The following is a 17417-nucleotide window of genomic DNA, read 5'->3' as shown; positions in this document are numbered from 1 at the left end:
ATTTTCAATAGATCTCAAAGGATCCTTTACTTAGGAGGTCAGTGCCACTAACCCCATTTTACAGATGGGGAAACTGAGGCTCAAAGCGGTGCCCAAGGTCACCCAACAGGTTATTTACACAACCAGGGCTCATAGGATGATCAGATAGCAAGTGTGAAAAATCGGGACAGGAGGTGGGGGGTAATAGGTGCCTGTATAAGAAAAAGCTCCAAAAATCGGGACTGTCCCTATAAAATCGGGACATCTGGTCACCCTAAGGGTTCACCATGCAATGTTGCCAGCTCTACTGGGTTTCACGATAATTGGTATTTCTATTATATATGCTGGAATCATGCAACTATATGAGAATCTCAGCTTCCATATATTTTTTTAAACAAAATTATGTTCCTAGCCCTCACGGCTGCAAAGAGAAGCATGAATAATAATAACACCAGATTGCCCTTCGATGGCGCCTTTCATCAGTAGAGCTCAAAGCATCCTCATCATTATCCACATTTTACAGATGGGGAAACTGAGGCAGAGAGGGGAAGTGAATTGCCCAAGGTCACCCCACAGGCCAGTGGTAGAGCCAAGAAAAGAACCCACGTTTCCTGCATCCCAGTCCAGCGTGCGATCCACTTAACCATGAAAATACAACCCTTGTCTAAACTAAAGGCTCAGAAATCTGAAGAGACATTGAAAGACCCCAAACTTTTATGTTATTTTAGTTTTTTAATCTCATGATTTATTTTCAAGCCAAACTCATGCCTGTGGGGGGTGGAGGAGGGGCTGACTCGGGATTTTTAAACATGGATCAATGTTGAAAGGGGTTGGCAATCCTGAGAGTGGAACAAACATGAGTGGAGGCGTTCTCCCAAGCTCCGCCCACAGCCCACGCTCCGCCCACAGCCCAACTCTGCCACTCAACTTGAGGCCACTCAATTCTCCGTAACACAGTCACCTCTCGCCTTTCTTACGTGCTTTGGCTAATGCTGACATTAGACTTCAGTGTTAATACCTCCTTGCAAACAGTAGGGATGGTTCACACCTGTTTCAGAGATCTTGTTTCAGGCAGCTGACAAACTCAGGCAGATGTCACTGCATCCGTTTACATTTTGAAGGTTTTCTTTGCCACCATAAGGGTTGACAAGTTAATTATCGTTATTAATGATTATTATTATTTTAGTTTAATAAATTTAAGCTTGGATTCTGGAGCACAAGTGGAAGCCTCATCCCAGGAAAAGTAATCGCTCACTGAACTGCTGTGAGCCAGCCCAATCAGACCTCTGCACCAAAAAGTACGGCTAGCTCTAAGGACCAGCCTCAGTGCTGGATATAAGTCGATGCAACCCCGTCAAGGTCAGTAAAAGCTGTGCTTCCTTGCACCAGTTTGATCCCTGCTGGGCTATAAGTCCTGATGAAGAGCAAAAAGAAACTGCCACTCATCACAAGAAAAATCCCTCCTGTTGGAAATCAGAGCTTGCACAATATGGTGCATGCAACATACCCCAGCACCGATCTCCTCTAACCACCTCTTCCCCAATCGGGACGTGCACGCAAAGTCCGTATGTGGACACGGTTATGGTAGGCAAGAGGAGGACACCAGCCCAGACTGGAATGTTTGTGTCTGTGTCTCTGTATGTGAGAGCAGCTTTTGCTGGAGAGCAGCCCCGAGATGAAGGAAGCTGTTTGAACACCTACCAGTGTATGTCAAAGTGAACCTGGTTCCAGGGACATCTATTCAGTTAAGTCTTGGTGAGATTAGAGCTGAGGCTGTGTCTATTGCCTTATGCTCCTCAAGGACATGTTTCAATGCCTGCAGAAATTCACAGCCAGCGCAATTTTAGAAAAGAAAACCATATGCTGGAGAGTGACTCATCAGAGAGACTCACATGTGGACTAAATGAATCTATGTATCTACCTAGGCTTTTCTGTCTCACCTGGCACCATGGTACCTGGGCTCCATACACAGTGACATCAGTCCTTGGCCCTGCTCCAGGAAGGCACTTACACACAAGTGACTCTAAACGCATGAGCGGTCCCTTTGACTTCACTGGGAGCTGTAGACTTCAGTGGGGCTAGTCATGTGCTTAAATGTACTTATGCCTCCTGGCTGGATCTGAGGCCGAATGACTAGGTCTGCCAGTGAAGAGACAGAATAAACCAAAGCCTTTTGCCACCATCAGGGCTGCCCTCCCGAACATTGTCCTGAACATCTTTTTCCGAAGAAGGCTCCATTCACTAAGGACCTTTCAGTAAATATGACCTTGTCTGGGAGTTCAGACACCTAGTTTGATCGCTGAGCCAGTGACAAACAGTATTACCAACTCTCCTAAGAACATAAGAACGGCCAGACTGGGTCAGACCAAAGGTCCATCCAGCCCAGTATCCTGTCTACCGACGGTGGCCAATGCCAGGTGCCCCAGAGGGAATGAATAGAACAGGGAATCATCAAGTGATCCATCCCATCGCCCATTCCCAGCTTCTGGCAAACAGAGGCTAGGGACACCATCCCTGCCCATCCTGGCTAATAGCCATTGATGGACCTATCCTCCATGAATGTATCTAGTTCTTTTTTGAACCCTGTTATAGTCTTGGGCTTCCTAACATCCTCTGGTGAAGAGTTCCACAGGGTGACTGTGTTGTGTGAAGAAATACTTCCTTTTATTTGTTTTGCACCTGCTGTCTATTAATTTCATTTGGTAACCCCTAGTTCTTGTGTTATGAGGAGGAGTAAATAACACGTCCTTATTTACTTTCTCCGCACCAGTCATGATTTTATAGGCCTCTATCATATCCCCCAAGTCATCTCTTTCCCAAGCTGAAAAGTCCCAGTATTTTTAATCTCTCCTCATACGGAAGCTGTTCCATACCCCTGATATTTTTGGTTGCCCTTTTCTGAACCTTTTCCAATGCCAATATATCTTTTTTGAGATAGGGCGAACACATCTGCATGTAATATTAAATATGTGGGCATACCAGGGATTCATATAGAGGCAATATGATATTTTCTGTCTTATTATCTATCACTTTCTGAATGATTCCCAGCATTCTGTTCGCTTTTTTGACTGCCGCTGCACATTGAGTGGATGTTTTCAGAGAACTATCCACAATGACGCCAAGATCGCTTTCTTGAGTGGTAACAGTTAATTTAGACCCCATCATTTTATATGTATAGCTGGGATGATGTTTTCCAATGTGCATTACGTTGCATTTATCAACATTGCATTTCATCTGCCATTTTGTTGCCCAGTCACCCAGTTTTGTGAGATCCCTTTGTAGCTCTTCGCGGTCTGCTTTGGACTTAACTGTCTTGAGTCATTTTGCATCATCTGCAAATCATCTCATGATTTCATGATGAGTCTCACAATTTTTGGAGTTTTTCTTAAACTCCTACAGTCATGAGGTTACATAAGGATCTTGGCTTCCATGTTTTAAAAAAAGGAAGTTTCTCGCCCTGGTGGCAGCAGAGAAAAGCTTGCAAATGTGATGCAAATGCCTCCCAAAGGCTCAGATTCCAGATGGCAAATCAAAAGAACCACACAAATCTATATCGGTTTATTTTAAAATCTCATGATTTTAAAGCCAATCTCGTGATTTCTCGAGGACCTGGCTCATGCGTCTGGGGGTTGGCAATATTGCAAACATAGTTTCAGATTGCGATAGGACCTGGGTCTTTATTATTCCATAGCCACACTGAAGCCGTGGGACCTTGTCTGCATTACCATTTTTGTTAATGTCTCCCAGCATTCCAGCAGCACTGGTGGATGAATATCAGCCTGGACAAGACCAGATGGTTTCGAACGACACCACAAAGACTTATTTAACTCCAACAATAAGTGAACACTCTGGAGAAAGGACAGGGCACAGTCTGTGCTGCGCCTCGCACAGACAGCACGGCCCAGGCGATGGCAGGGCACAAGTGGATCGATCCCCGCAGCAGTCGTAAAAGCAGGATCAGGCCCCCCCAAAAAAGGCACGGAGGGACCATAAGGACCAACACCTCATTGCAGTCACTCTTGCCACGTTCAATAAACAGGTTTAATTCTGGTCAATTTCATAATCTAGACGGACCCAATGAGAAAGAGTAAGACAGAGAGGGGTGGTGCTACCCAGTGGGTAGGCCATTGGCCTGGCAATCAGGACACCTAGAATCTATTCCGGTTCTGCTGTGTGACCAATGAGCAGGTGGTTTCCCCTCCTGCCCTTTGTCTGTTTCAATTGCAAACCTCTCGATGTTGTATAAACAACCGTAAAAGAGCAAGCAGGGGCTAATTTAGATGTGAGGGGTAAATGACCCTGTGTATTCCTCCAGTCACTGCACTGGCTGAATTACCCCCTTCTCAATTGGCTTTTTCACTGGTGTAATGAGCAGTGTCATGCTCTGCTTTGTTTCGGTGACAAACCAGAATGGCTCCAAAGGTCCCCGCCCCCCAACAGTCGGCATGATTTGTTACACGAGAGCCGAGAGACATTCAGGGGAGCTCAGAGCCCCATCAAGCAGGGAAGTTGACAACCGGGGCTGAAAGACAAAGCGGCCTTCACAATACCCCCAATTAGCCATTCATTTGGGCTGCCCATGGAACTGGGAGCACATCCCTTGTGCCGGGAGATAAAACAAGAAAGGATTCAATAGCACTGATTCAAATTAGGTCAGGCTGGCTTTTGAGTTGCAGGGGCTGAACAATAGCAGTTACACGACCACGGAGGGGGCAGACAAAGGAAAGAAGACCGACCAGGCAAGTGGCACAGGGGGCGGGTGCAGCAGGGGACATATTGCAATAAAAAATTATTCTAACAAGGAGACAAGGGGCCACATGGACTGCACAAAACGGGCTGGTCAAAAATACACCCTGCTCCTTGATAAGCCAACCCCACTCCTTCCCAGGCTTAGCCAGAGACTCCTGAGTCAATAGAGATGGCAACGCAGAAGGCGTTGGTGGGGGCGGGAAAGACATTCCCTCCTTTGCAGAGCAAATTCTCCCGTGACTCAAGTAGGCCGATCCTCAGAAGTAGTTAGGAAATCAGTGGAAGTTAGGCACCTAAACACCTTTGAGAATCTGGGGCGTAGAGTTTATGGATGCGTAGATCTTGTTCTGGTCCCTCTGCACAGGGATGGATTCCACCCCATCTGAGGATCTCAAATTACCCAGCCAGCTTTTTTTCGTTCCTTGTGCCCAGGGGCGGCTCTAGGTTTTTTGCCGCCCCAAGCACGGCAGTCAGGCGGCCTTTGGCAGCGTGCCTGCGGGCAGTCCGCGGTCACACGGATGATCTGCCGGTCCCGCGGCTTCGGCTACCCGCCGCCAAATTGCCACCAAAACCGTGGGACCGGCGGACCTCCCGCAGGTATGCCGCCGAAGGCCGCCTCACTGCCGCCCTCCCTGTGACCGGCACACCGCCCCCCCGGCTTGCCGCCCCAGGCACATGCTTGTGCCTCACAACCCCGCTGTGAAGCACCGGTCTGTTATCCCCATTGTACAGCAGAGGAGATGGAGGTGCAGAGACATTGGGCAAGATCACACAGCAAGTCAGTGGCAAAGCTGGGTTTAGAACCCAGCTTGGTTTACAGTCCCCAGAATTAACCCCTTGGATACCACTCCTTCCCATGTAGGATGACCTAATAAATCTATTCCCATGTTGTGTGTCTGAGGTTCTGTGAAGTCTTATTCTTAGCTCTGGGCTGATGGATAGACCTTGGAGAGAATCAGCAACCTAGTGAAAATAGCCTCATGGGTCCAGCTCTTGGGCCTTGGAAATTTGGTTCCAGCCCCAGACCCGGCTATCAAATAATTCGTATTATTACAACAGGGGTTACATATGTTTGTGACTGTTTATCCGGCAGTGGAGAACAGGGCCGTTTCTGTGGCAATATCAGGGCAGCCAGAGATATTTACAAGAACCTGATCTTCGAAGGCTGCCTGGCCTGGTGAGTTGTTGTTATGATCTGAAATCTGCAAACTAAACAAGTTCATGTAGGTGAGTCCGCTTACTAGTGGGGAGTTTTAAGAGCAAGGGCTCACTCCTGTGAGTCCTCTCTTAATAAATCTCCCACTGACGTCTCTCATGCCCCAGATTGGAACAACGGGGGCGAAGTTGCATTGCTAGAGGACCAAAGAAACATTAACTAGAGGAAATGTGTGTGCGGAGGCAGGGCATTTTCCACCAAAGGAAAAACAGATCCAGACATTTAACACAGGCAAAGCCTTTCCCATACACACGACCTTCCCACGGCTAGAACAGAAGCCAGGCAATGGAAGTTAGGAGTCTAACTACTTTTGTGGAGCCGGGCCGTACAAGGATAGTTAACCATTGGAACAATTTACGTCGGGATTTGGTGGATTCTGCGTCACTTGAATTCTTTAACCTGAGACTGGACGACTTTCTAAACGCCATACTGGAGTTCAACCAGAAGTTAAACTTGATGCATGAGTCACAGGATGCAACTTTCTTGTGTGATTAGATTATCATAATGGTCCTTTCTGACCTCAGTTCTATGAATCTGTGGCTATTACAGAGTTGCCAGTTTTCACGGGTTTATCGCAAGCCGCGCAATATTTGACGCTTTTCTGAAAGCCCTGATGTCACGTGAATTACACCAAATCTTATTTCTGTCCCTTGGGGTTGTAGAGACAAATGCAAACCCTAAAGATTCCAAAACCAGAAGTCAAATAAAAGGGACCCCATATACACCTCTACCCCGATATAGCGCTGTCCTCGGGAGCCAAAAAATCTTACCACGTTATAGGTGAAACCGCATTATATTGAACTTGCTTTGATCTGCCGGAGTGTGCAGCCCTCCTCTCCTCCCCCTCCCCCCCGGAGTGCTGCTTTATCGGGTTATATCCGAATAGGGTGACCAGATGTCCCGATTTTATAGGGACAGTCCCGATTTTTGGGTCTTTTTCTTATATAGGCTCCTATTACCCCCCATCCACTGTCCCGATTTTTCACATTTGCTGTCTGGTCACCCTATATCCGAATTCGTGTTATGTCGGGTTGCGTTATATCGGGGTAGAGGTGTATGGGTTTTTTTTAAACCCTCATGATTTTTAAACCAACCTCATGATTTTGGGGGGCCTGGCTGCAGACTGTTGACACTCCAGTGGTTGGCAAGGCTGGATTGATAGCCTGGTTTTGAAATATAAGTCCCTGCATCAAGCAAGCCCAGCGGTTCCAAGGCCCCTCATGTAAATAGGACGTGTGTTGAAGGAGGCTGATTTATTCCCTGCCTGTTTGTTTCCTGATGTTTTAGTTTATTTTTCCTTCTTTTATCAGCTGCAGCTGAGACAGGAAGGGGGCGGGAGGAGGGTTTTGTTCCTCTCTCTGTAGATAACAGAAGCTGTGTTTGTGCAGCCATGGTGACAGAATCCAGGGTGCTTTCTGGCTTCCAAGCAGTTTGCTCCCCACCCCTGGCTCCCAAGTGCTGGTGAAAGTGGGGCAGACAGAGATGAGCCTTTGTCTCTCAAGTGCTTCAGCTATTGCTACTAATTAAGCAGAGAGCTCTAGTGCATTGCCCCCCTCAACCTCGCCAGCTTAAGGAGAGTCTAGTTGGGTCTAAAGAGAATCGAGAGGCAGGGCTGAGGGCACGGAGAGCCAGGACTCCTGGGTTCCTCTCCTGGCTCTGTCACTCGCTAATTGCGCTGACAGTGACCTACCTCGGGAGGGAGCTGTTTGAAAAGTGCCCTGATCATGCGCTAGGTGTTACAACTAGTTGAATGTATTATATCCCCGGTATCAGGTTGCTCTTTCCCGTTTCACTTCATTCCTTCTCCTCTCCCTTCTCATTGTCATTCTTCTTCCCCTCTCTCTCCTTCATTTCTCCCTTCCTCCTTTCTTTCTCCTTCCCTCGCTTTAACTCCCCAGGCCTTCCCCTCACTTCTTGGGTTCTAATGGCCTCCCCTTGGCCTTCGTGTCCCACCCGCTCCAGTGTCACCAGGAGGGGCAGAAAAGTGACCAGCTGTTACCATGCAAGGAATGGTGGTTCGTTAAATGGCCTTTCAGCAGGGTGATGCTGGTGCATCCCAGAGGAAGGAGGGAAGGAGCATAGGTAAAGGGAGGGGGAAAGGCTGGCGAGAAGGAGAGCGAGTCAGTAAAGGAGGGAGGAGAGAAGGAAGATGAATGGGGGAGGGAGTGATGGGGAGAGGAGACAGAGAAGTCACCCCAAGGGCCACGGCTCTCCAGATTCCAAGCCCAGAGACTCAGTCTGCGCCTGGTGACTTCTGAAGTCGCTCCTCACCTCACCAGGAAAGGACCCGGTCATCCTGCGAGCCCCCTGATGAAGTCTGTGGCCGTTCCTTACCCGGACACCTAGCAGGAGGAGGTCCGGGGCTCAAGACTGGAGCAGATGGTCTCCCCTGAGCAGCCCCTCTCCGTAGAGCGGAGCAGAATCTTGTTTACTTTACCCCTGGTGACAGCAGGGCAGGGCCGGCGCAACCCATTAGGCAACCTAGGCAGTCGCCTAGGGCGCTACAATTTGGGGGGCGGCGACCGCAGCAGTATTTCGGCGGCGGGACCTTCTACCGCTTCTGTGGGGGGGCGGCATTTCGGGGTTGGACCTTCCGCTGCCTAGGGCAGCAGAAAAGCTGGCAGCGCTCCTGCAGCAGGGTGACACGCAGGGAAACCAAGCTTCCCGGGGGCCGAGCCTCAGAGCTCGGGGGTTACAGGCCCAGCTTTCTACAAGTGGCCAGTGATTTGGGGGATGCCTCAACTTACAGGGGATGGTAACAAGGTGGTCTGCCCCTTTAAGAGCCTGAAAGCAGCCAGCCCAGTTCTGAGGCAAAGCCCTGTTGAGTTTGCAAGGAGCCGAGGGATTACCTGATGAGCACAGGGGCTTGGTATCCAGGATGAAAGAGCTCAGCTGAGGGGGGAGCTGTAAGAACCAGGTCCCTGTGGCCTGTAGGAGGGATGGGGTGGAGCAGCCAGGAACAGAGGGGACTCTCCCAAGGAAGCCCATGGTTCAGCAGCTGGATTTAGGGTGAACTGTTTTATCCTGAAGATGGTTGGTGCCATCGTTCCATGGGGCCCTGAGGAAATGGCTTGAACGGAGGCCAGCAACCTGGAGGGCCGGATTTCAGACTGTACCAGGCACCCACAGCTTCGGGCGACTTCATCTGGAGTTGCAGCGGCTCAGAATCAGGCCCAGGACGTCCGGACAGCCAGAAAGGGAGAATTAGTGGCCGCTTGGGGAAAGGACAGCCTTTGCTCCTAGTAACTTCCGGTGAAATCCCATCTTTGCCAAGTCAATGGCAAAATTCCCGTGGACCTCAGTGGGGCCAGGATCTCACCCCTGGCCCCTTGCAGACCACCTCCCAAATAAAGGCGGTGCAGGCTATGGATATAGGCTCCTTGGGCCAAATCCCCTGCTGGTGTGAATCTGCAAAGCCTCATTGAAGTCAGTAGATCTAGTCTGACTTACACCTAGGCCTATAGTCTCGTAGAGGTTAACCAGCCTTCACTGCCCCATAGTGCTGAGCTGGCAAAAAGGGAATTGGACACCACAGGCCAAACTCATCCCTGGTGCAACTGTCCTGGGGCTGTATTTGGCACTGTATAATCCAGAGTCTGACCATCCTTTGGGAATGCTGCAAAACCTTCTGCTTCGGAACAGCCGTGCCCCCGTAAGAATGACACTCACAACACCGATGCCCCCCCACTAGCCAGTGAGCCCCCCGCACTGCCCCCCCATGATCCAAATCAAGGGAATGGATAAAATCTAAACGAGAAAATGAAAATCTCCTCCCCCAAGCAGGGTTCTGACCCCAAAAAGGGAGACGTGCCAGAGATTGCATGGAGTCTACTAAGGACTAGGCGCCCAAATACTATGGTGCTGGATGGCAGGATAAACCCGACGATAGCTAGATGTACGCATGTGTGCGGTCTCTCTCTTTTTCCTTGCATTTCTCACTCCCTCTTCCTTTGTGCCAGCGGCCTTGCCTCCTCTGTCTTTTCGCCTTTGGCAAGAGATATTTGCAAACATGTTGTACCAGAAGCCGGGAATGGACGACGGGACGGATCACTTGACGAATCCCTGTTCTGTTCACTCCCTCTGAAGCACCTGGAATTGGCCACTGTCGGAAGACAGGATACTGGGCTAGATGGACATTTGGTCTGACCCGGTCTGGCCGCTCTTATGTTCTTATGACTCGTGCAAACAGATCAAACTGCACCTCCCTCCCTTAGCATCCCACTCTGATGGATGCAGCTCACTGGGGGACATGCCACGGACACCAAGTCCCACCCTCTGTGCGTTGCATGAAACAAGTGTCTCTGTTCACAGTCCAGTCGACCGATGCCCCCACTGCAACCTGACTGGCTGCAATAAAGACCCAGTGCCACTGACTGGCACCTGCTGCCCTATCCTCATTGTGAGTCATCTTAAAAGAGAGCCTAAGGGCTGAATGGGCCATGAACGGCCCTTAGCAGTGGGTCCTCCCAGGCCAAGTTGCGTGTTAGCAGGGCGGGTGTGTGTGTGTGGAGGGAAGGGGGGAGCTTTTACCCTGAAGCTGCCTCTTCTGCACCAGTTCACCGGATAGACAGAGAACCACATCCAGCGTCTCTCGGCCGTGCTACATGTACACACAAACAGCAGAGAAACCAGTCTCCCCTCTGCCAAGTGCCGGTGGAGAATTGGTGCTGCACCCCCAGCAAAGCCACCCTGCTTATTCTTTGTTCCAGCCTGTAACATCGACGCGCAGCGGACGAGCCGTGCAGGATGTCACAGGAGATCATGCATCCGTGCGTTAGTGCATGTTTCCTACATGCCCTGGTCCCAGACACCGGGCCTCCGAGCCCCCTTTCTCCTAGGCCCCTAGGTCAGGCAGGCAGTGCTCTAATGGCCCTTGGTAAGCAGAGGGCACGGATCACTCCCTTATCCCCTTCCCTGGGGGTCGCCATCCACTGAGGCTAGGCCGTGGGATGCTGCCGCTACCAGCTCAGCAGTAATCAGCCCCAAGGCAGGAAGTGGAAACTTTCAAGTGGCAGCCACTTAGCTTCATTAGAGGCATCGAGAGAGACAACAAGCCTCAGGTGGGGCAGTGAAAGTAGACGCTATGGGGGGTGAGGGGGGGGCAGCCCTGACACTACTGCTTTCCATGCTGGTCTCTGGGTAAGCTTGGGCTAGCGTGAGGGGGAAGAGAACAGAGGATGCTGGGATGCGGCCAGGGCCGACGAGGGTGGGGGGAGCCAGTACAAATTACAGGGGCTTGGCGGTCTGGAAGGGGGCCCGGGGCCTGGCTTCCCCCCCCCCTCGTCGGCCCTGTTTAGCCGATCCGCCCTTGCTGGGGGGCCCAAAAAATTTTTCGCCCGAACCCGCTCTCGGCGGCCCTGGATGCGGCAAGATGGCTTGACTGACCTCATGGCTTGAGACGGGCATAGCCACGAGGAAATCATACAGCCTGTCCCAGGGGAGTGCTGATAAAACCTCTCTCTCTCTCTCTCTCTCACAAACACACACACACACACACACACACGCATGATGTGTTCCGGAGCGAGAACACGACAGTGTGCCGGGATGAAACAGCGAGGGCCAAATTCCCTCCTGTAGTAATAATCCGTTGATGTCATTGGCGTCACGCTGGCAAAGGAGCTGGCTGCAGGTCCCAGGTGAGAACGTACCCGCGGTTAGAGTTAAATCCAAGCCTTCGGCCGTGCACCCGCCATGACCTGCTTTGTTTAGACACAAAAGAACAGGTTGGAAGCAGGATCAGGCCGGTAATCGCATTTCCTTTCTGCAGCAGGTTCTTTATCAGCCCTGGTCTCCCTGGGCGGCTTGTGCCCAGCTCTGCTCACCAGAGCTCTTAACCTCATCAGCGTGGATTTTATTTTATTCTTTTTACCCCGTTGCAATCTCGTCACATCTTTTCTTTTAAAAGCAGAAATGCAATTTCCCGCTTGGAGCTAAACGGGTCCGTCTGACTAAGGCACCTCTGTGGCCTCCCATCACCATCATTCTGAGCACCTCATTCTCTTTGCATCACGCGCCAGCCCTGCTGCAGAGAATTCGGTTGCAAGTCTCCCAAGCCCCGCTCCCCTCCTCTAACGCACGCTTAGACTTTCTCTTTAAGCCGCCCCGAAGAACGCAACTGGCACGCACCGCTGGATGGGCCACAGATGGCTCCCTCGTGGCATGCGTACAGCTGTGCACATCTGGCAGGCAGGTATTTGCTGGCATATTTGCTTGCTAGCCAGATGCGCCAGCCAGGAGCCGGGTTGAAAGGGGAGGGAGACATCGCTCACAGAGACAGAAATGGAAGTCTCTTGGGATTAATCCTGGAAGGATCCTGCACCCAGTTTCCCCTCCTGTCTATCAGCGTCTCTGCCCTCCTTTCCAGCAGGGAAGGAGATTGCCTTGGCTGGGAGATAGGCACAGGTGGTAACAAGACACTCCAGGCCCCCCTGGCAAACACCTGCAGTGGGTTGTTATCTCTACACAGCTTTCCATTCAGTGGAGGAAGGGGAAGGGACAGCTGGAGTTTTGATGCTGGTGATAATGTTCAGTGGCAGCGCCAGCAAAGGGAGCATTAGCGGTTAGCACAAGGGCCCCAGAGGCAGAGTTGCTAAGCGTTACAATGACACCTGCGTTCTGCTGCTGGCTGTGCTGCCGGCCTGCGGTGGGACCACAGCCCAGTCACTTTGCCCTCTCCATGTCTCCGGAAGAAGGGATCATGATTTTGACCTACAGCCCAATGGTCGTGTGACGCCTCATGAACGAACGGGGGTAAAGTGCTTTGAGGGGAAGCTCGCCTCAACTGCAAAGCAGTATGTAAAGCTTAGGGGGACCCCACGTCCCGTTTTGGCCAGGACAGTCCCTTTTTTAAGCCCTGTCCTGACTTTTTTGTGTGTGGCAAAAGTGGGTGTGCTGACTTGATCAGGTGGCAAGAGCAAATGGGACACGTGCCTGCTTTTGTCAGAAAAGTGGGGAGTGGTGGGGAGGAAAGTGCGGGGAGACGAGCGGTGATGCCAGCTCCACGCAAGGGGGGAGGCAGGGCTCTACCAAGCAGCAACATCTCATGCAGGGGGCAGGCAGGGCAAGCAGTGACCCCAGCCTCACGCGGGGGGCAGGCAGGGCGAGCGGTGACCCCAGCCTCACGTGGGGGGCAGGCAGGGTGAGCGGTGTCCCCAGCCTTGTGCAGGGGGCAGGCAGGGCGAGCGGTGAGCGGCTCAGGCCAGCCCCATGCAGGAGGCAGGCAGGGGGCTTGGGCCGGCCCCGCATGGTGGCCTGTTTTCCCTTTGGCAAATATGATCACCCTAGGTTGTCCTGAAACCCGGCTGCTCTTTAGGGATGGGAGATTCCACGGTGGCATTTGAAGAGGATCGGTGACATCATGGAGGTCAGGCCCAGCTTTGCTGTGTGTCTCTGAGCCTTGAGGCGTGGGAGCCAGTAACCCAGTCTCCAGATCTGGAGAGGAACCGTCCCAAAGTTTGAGGGGGACCAGATCTGGGGTTCTGGCTTAGCCACATCTCCTTATTATCACATGGATTACAGTATCAGCTAGAGGTCCTAACCGATCCCCATTGTGCCAGGCGCTGCACAGAGGCATCATTGTCTGAAACAGCTCCTAATCCAAACAGATAAGGGCAAAGGGCAGGAGGGTAAGTGATTGGCTCAAGGACATACAGCGCATCAGTGGCAGAGTCAAGACTAGCTCTCAGCTCTCCTAATGGCAGGCTAGTGCCCTCCCCTGCTAGACCATGCTGCTGCTCATCTCAAGTCGGTGGCTTTTTGGAGGAGATGGGTGTAACGTTCCTCCTGTTCTTTTCCAGGATGGCTGCTTGCTGCAGGCGAGTTTCCTCACAGGAACCCAGCCCCCTAGAGTGACCCGAAGGCCTCGTTTGCTGGAATTGGAAAGATCAGTGCAGGACACAGCCGGCACGCACACCGCTCTCCAGAGTCTGCCGCGTCCCTGACTCAGGGAGGCAGGCTGGGGATACAGAGACCAAAGGCCTAGGACAATGGCGGCATCGTGCCTACTTGGCATGGCACGGGCAGGAGAATGACAGGCGAGGGAGTCAGGGCTCTCAGCGGAGTCCTTGTCTTTCATGAAGCAGATGCGGCTGCTTTTTCAGGCTGTGTGTGTTTGAAAAGAAGTGGCAGAGCGTATGGATTTGTGGCTCGGAGCTGGGATGAGGGGCCTTTCATTTCCTTCAAGGGCTCTCGAGGAAGGTCTCATTGTACCTGCCTGGAATTAATTCTGCCATCATCTAAACATTCAATTCACTGTCTGCTCAAGTGCTCGCAACCCCCAGAGAAGGAGCATAAGGGAGGAAGGGGGAGGGGAGGTCTCCACCTGGGACAATTTGTGCCTTGGGATTAAAGCGTGGCCAGCCAAGGGCTTGCATCAAACAGCCATGGCCAGCGCCTAATCTAGGTTACCCCGGGTCAGATCCTCAGCAGGTGTAAATCCACATAGCTCCATTGATTCCAGCCGAGCTAGGTTGATTTATACCAGCTGATGATCTGGCCGACTGGCTCCTGGTTTACAACTGTGAAGCCCAAAGCAGAGCAGGCCTCAGGTGAAGGATCTTCTTTGCAGCCAGCGGGGTCTCCTCTCCTGCTTGGGAAGCAGAAAAGCAGCAACGTCAAGGGGGTGAGGTACGTGACCTTTCTCAGACTTGGGGAGAGCAAGGCTTGGAGCTTCTGGGACGTACACACACACACACACTCAGGGGGCTGGCAATTTTTGTGCCAAGCGACGTACCCCCCTTCTCAGGAGCTGCCACCCCGGCAGACTGCAGACGGCCTGGGCTCCCCTCTTTGTTCAAACTGCAGCTGCAGGAGAATTTCTCAGGGGAACCCTGGCAACACACTGTTCTCCACCTGTTGAACTTGTAAACCTCTTCTTAGCAGGGCTCTGCCAATACCAACTGGGATGCCATCCACGTGCTCTTCCCCACGGCTGGGCCTTAGCACGGCCAGGAGAGGTTTGTTCCTCTTCTGATGGGACCTATGCTAACCCCCAGGTCTCCAATACATCTCCCCTAGCTGCTTCCAGTGAGGAGGGGGAGGGGCATGGCCCTGAGCCAGGAAATGGGCCTTCTATTTGTTCTGTGTTTGTACAGGGCCTAGCACAGTGCGGGTCCTGGTCTACGGCCATGGCTAAGCATTACCAGAATACCAATAAGAGTCTGATGACAAGTTGGCATTGGCAGTGTGTCTGTCTGTCTCACTCCTGCTCTTCTAACTCCCACCAAATGTCTTTCATTTTGTCTCCGCACCCTCCAGCAGAGGGGGTCCTGTGCGGCGCGGGGCGCGGGGTGGGAAGAGGGTCGCACCAGGGATGCCGGCACAGGAAAGCATTTCTTTTTCGGCTGAGCCCTCGGCATCTGAGCTTTCATGCAGTCGGAGTCTATTTTCTCAAGAATAAAAACAGTGAATTAATGAGCTGCTTGTGGCTAATGCGTCGGGTTTCTCAGAACTGGGGCTATTAGAGCCCAGTGGCATGTAGGAGTAAATGGCAGCACATGGTGAATAAAGAAGTGATATAATAGGTTTAAGTAGCCCATTTTCCTTTGGAGTGTTACTGATAACAGACCCAAATGCATATGAGACCATTACCTTAATGAATAAGACCCCTCTCTGGCAGCAGACACGCTGCCGCTCAGAACAAGGGCTTTATTTTTCATAATTCTATTCCAAAAACAAAAAAAAAGAAAAGGCGTTGGTATATGAGTGGAGCAAAAGGAGAGGTGGAGGGAGAAAGAGAGTATGGAAAAAAGGGAGGGAATGAGAACTGGGAAGAAAGAGGAGTGAAGAAAGGACCAGAGTTAAATAAGGGGGGCTCTAGGCCAGTGTTTCTCAAACTGGGGTCGCCACTTGTGTAGGGAAAGCCCCTGGCTGGTTTGTTTACATGTCCCATCCACAGGTCCGGCCGATCACGGCTCCCACTGGCCGCGGTTCGCTGCTGCAGGCCAATGGGAGCTGCTGGAAGCGGCGGCCAGCACATCCCTCGGCCCGCGCCGCTTACAGCAGCTCCCATTGGCCCAGAGCGGCGAACCGCGGCCAGTGAGATCCGCGATCGGCCGGACCTGCGGTCAGGACAGGTAAACAAACCGTCCCAGCCCGCCAGGGTCTTTCCCTACACAAGCGGTGACCCCAGTTTGAGAAACACTGCTCTAGGCCATGCCCTGGGCCATTCTGATCACCAGAAGCTGATTCTTGTGGGATTTACACACACACACAAACAACACACCGCAACATCGCACAGAGGATCACGCACATGTGCACACACTGTGGCATCGCACAGTGGATCACACGTGTCTACAGCAACGTTGTACAGGTATCGGCAACAGCGGGCCAGACCCTGATGGCTGCTATATCAGAGTCAGTCTGAGGTAACTCCACTGATTATAATGGAGTTTCTCTGGATTTAGACCAGTGTCACTGAGGTCAGCATCTGGCCCTGTCACCGTGACTCCACCTGCCTCTTGCATGATACGGAAAGAGTCATGTATGCAGGGGCATGTATGTGTTTGCACCAGCTTTTAACGGGCCTGTGCACATGTGTGTCTGCTCTACCTTCCAGGTCTTATCCACGCATGTAGCATGTCCGATAATCCCCTCTGTTAGCACCCAGATCACACCTCACAAAGATAACTAATCCCCCAAGAAAACAGATCATAAGTTATCCCTCATAGAACCCAGGGAATAATTTGCAACAGACCATCTAGCTGATGAATGTAGCCACTGTGACTGTTCATGAAATGTCTGCCATTGGGTTGCGGTTTCCTCAGACGCATTCGTTCTGCAGTGAGGCCTGCCCGAGTTCCGGGACGATTCATCCCAGCTAAACTCTATGGCTTGAATGCTCAGGGGATGCGAATGCCAAAGAAGCAGAAACATGAGCAAAGCAAATGCTGTTAGAAACGCCTAATACATATTTCTGGACACCTGGCTGCCGTATTTGGGGCTGAAGGTTTGTCTGGTGGTTACAGCACTGGCCTAGGGTCTATTTTCAGTTCCTGCTTCTCCCTCAGACTCTTTGTCTGACCTTGTCCTCTTTGTCCCGGGATCTCTTTGCGCCTTGGTTCCCCATGTGAAAATAGGGCCTGTAACTGATTCTTTGCCTATTTAGATTGTAATCTCTTAGGGGCTGGGACTGTCTTTTACAATGCACATGCAGTACCGAGCACAATGGGTCACTGTTCTTGGCTGGGGCCCTAAGGTCCCTCTAAGTTGTGCGGCCGGGCAGCAGCTTATTAAGTGCCGTGCAGGCGCACAGGGCTGCGGTGGGGAGAGATTCCTCTCCCCTAGCTCCAGACCCAACCCAGCCCAGCCTCAAGACGCCCCTCCCCCAGCCCCAACCCAGCCCAGCCTTGAGACACGCCCCTCCCCCAGCCCCAACCCAGCCCAGCCACAGACCTGTCCGGGCCGCGGGAGAGGCGCCTATCCCGCAGCCCCAGCCCTGGAGCTGCTGTGGTGGGGAGAGGCGCCCCTCCCCCCC

This window comes from Trachemys scripta, chromosome 22, assembly GCF_013100865.1.
Source record: "Trachemys scripta elegans isolate TJP31775 chromosome 22, CAS_Tse_1.0, whole genome shotgun sequence".
Lineage (NCBI taxonomy): Eukaryota > Metazoa > Chordata > Testudines > Emydidae > Trachemys > Trachemys scripta.
This window is presented reverse-complemented; position numbering follows the sequence as displayed.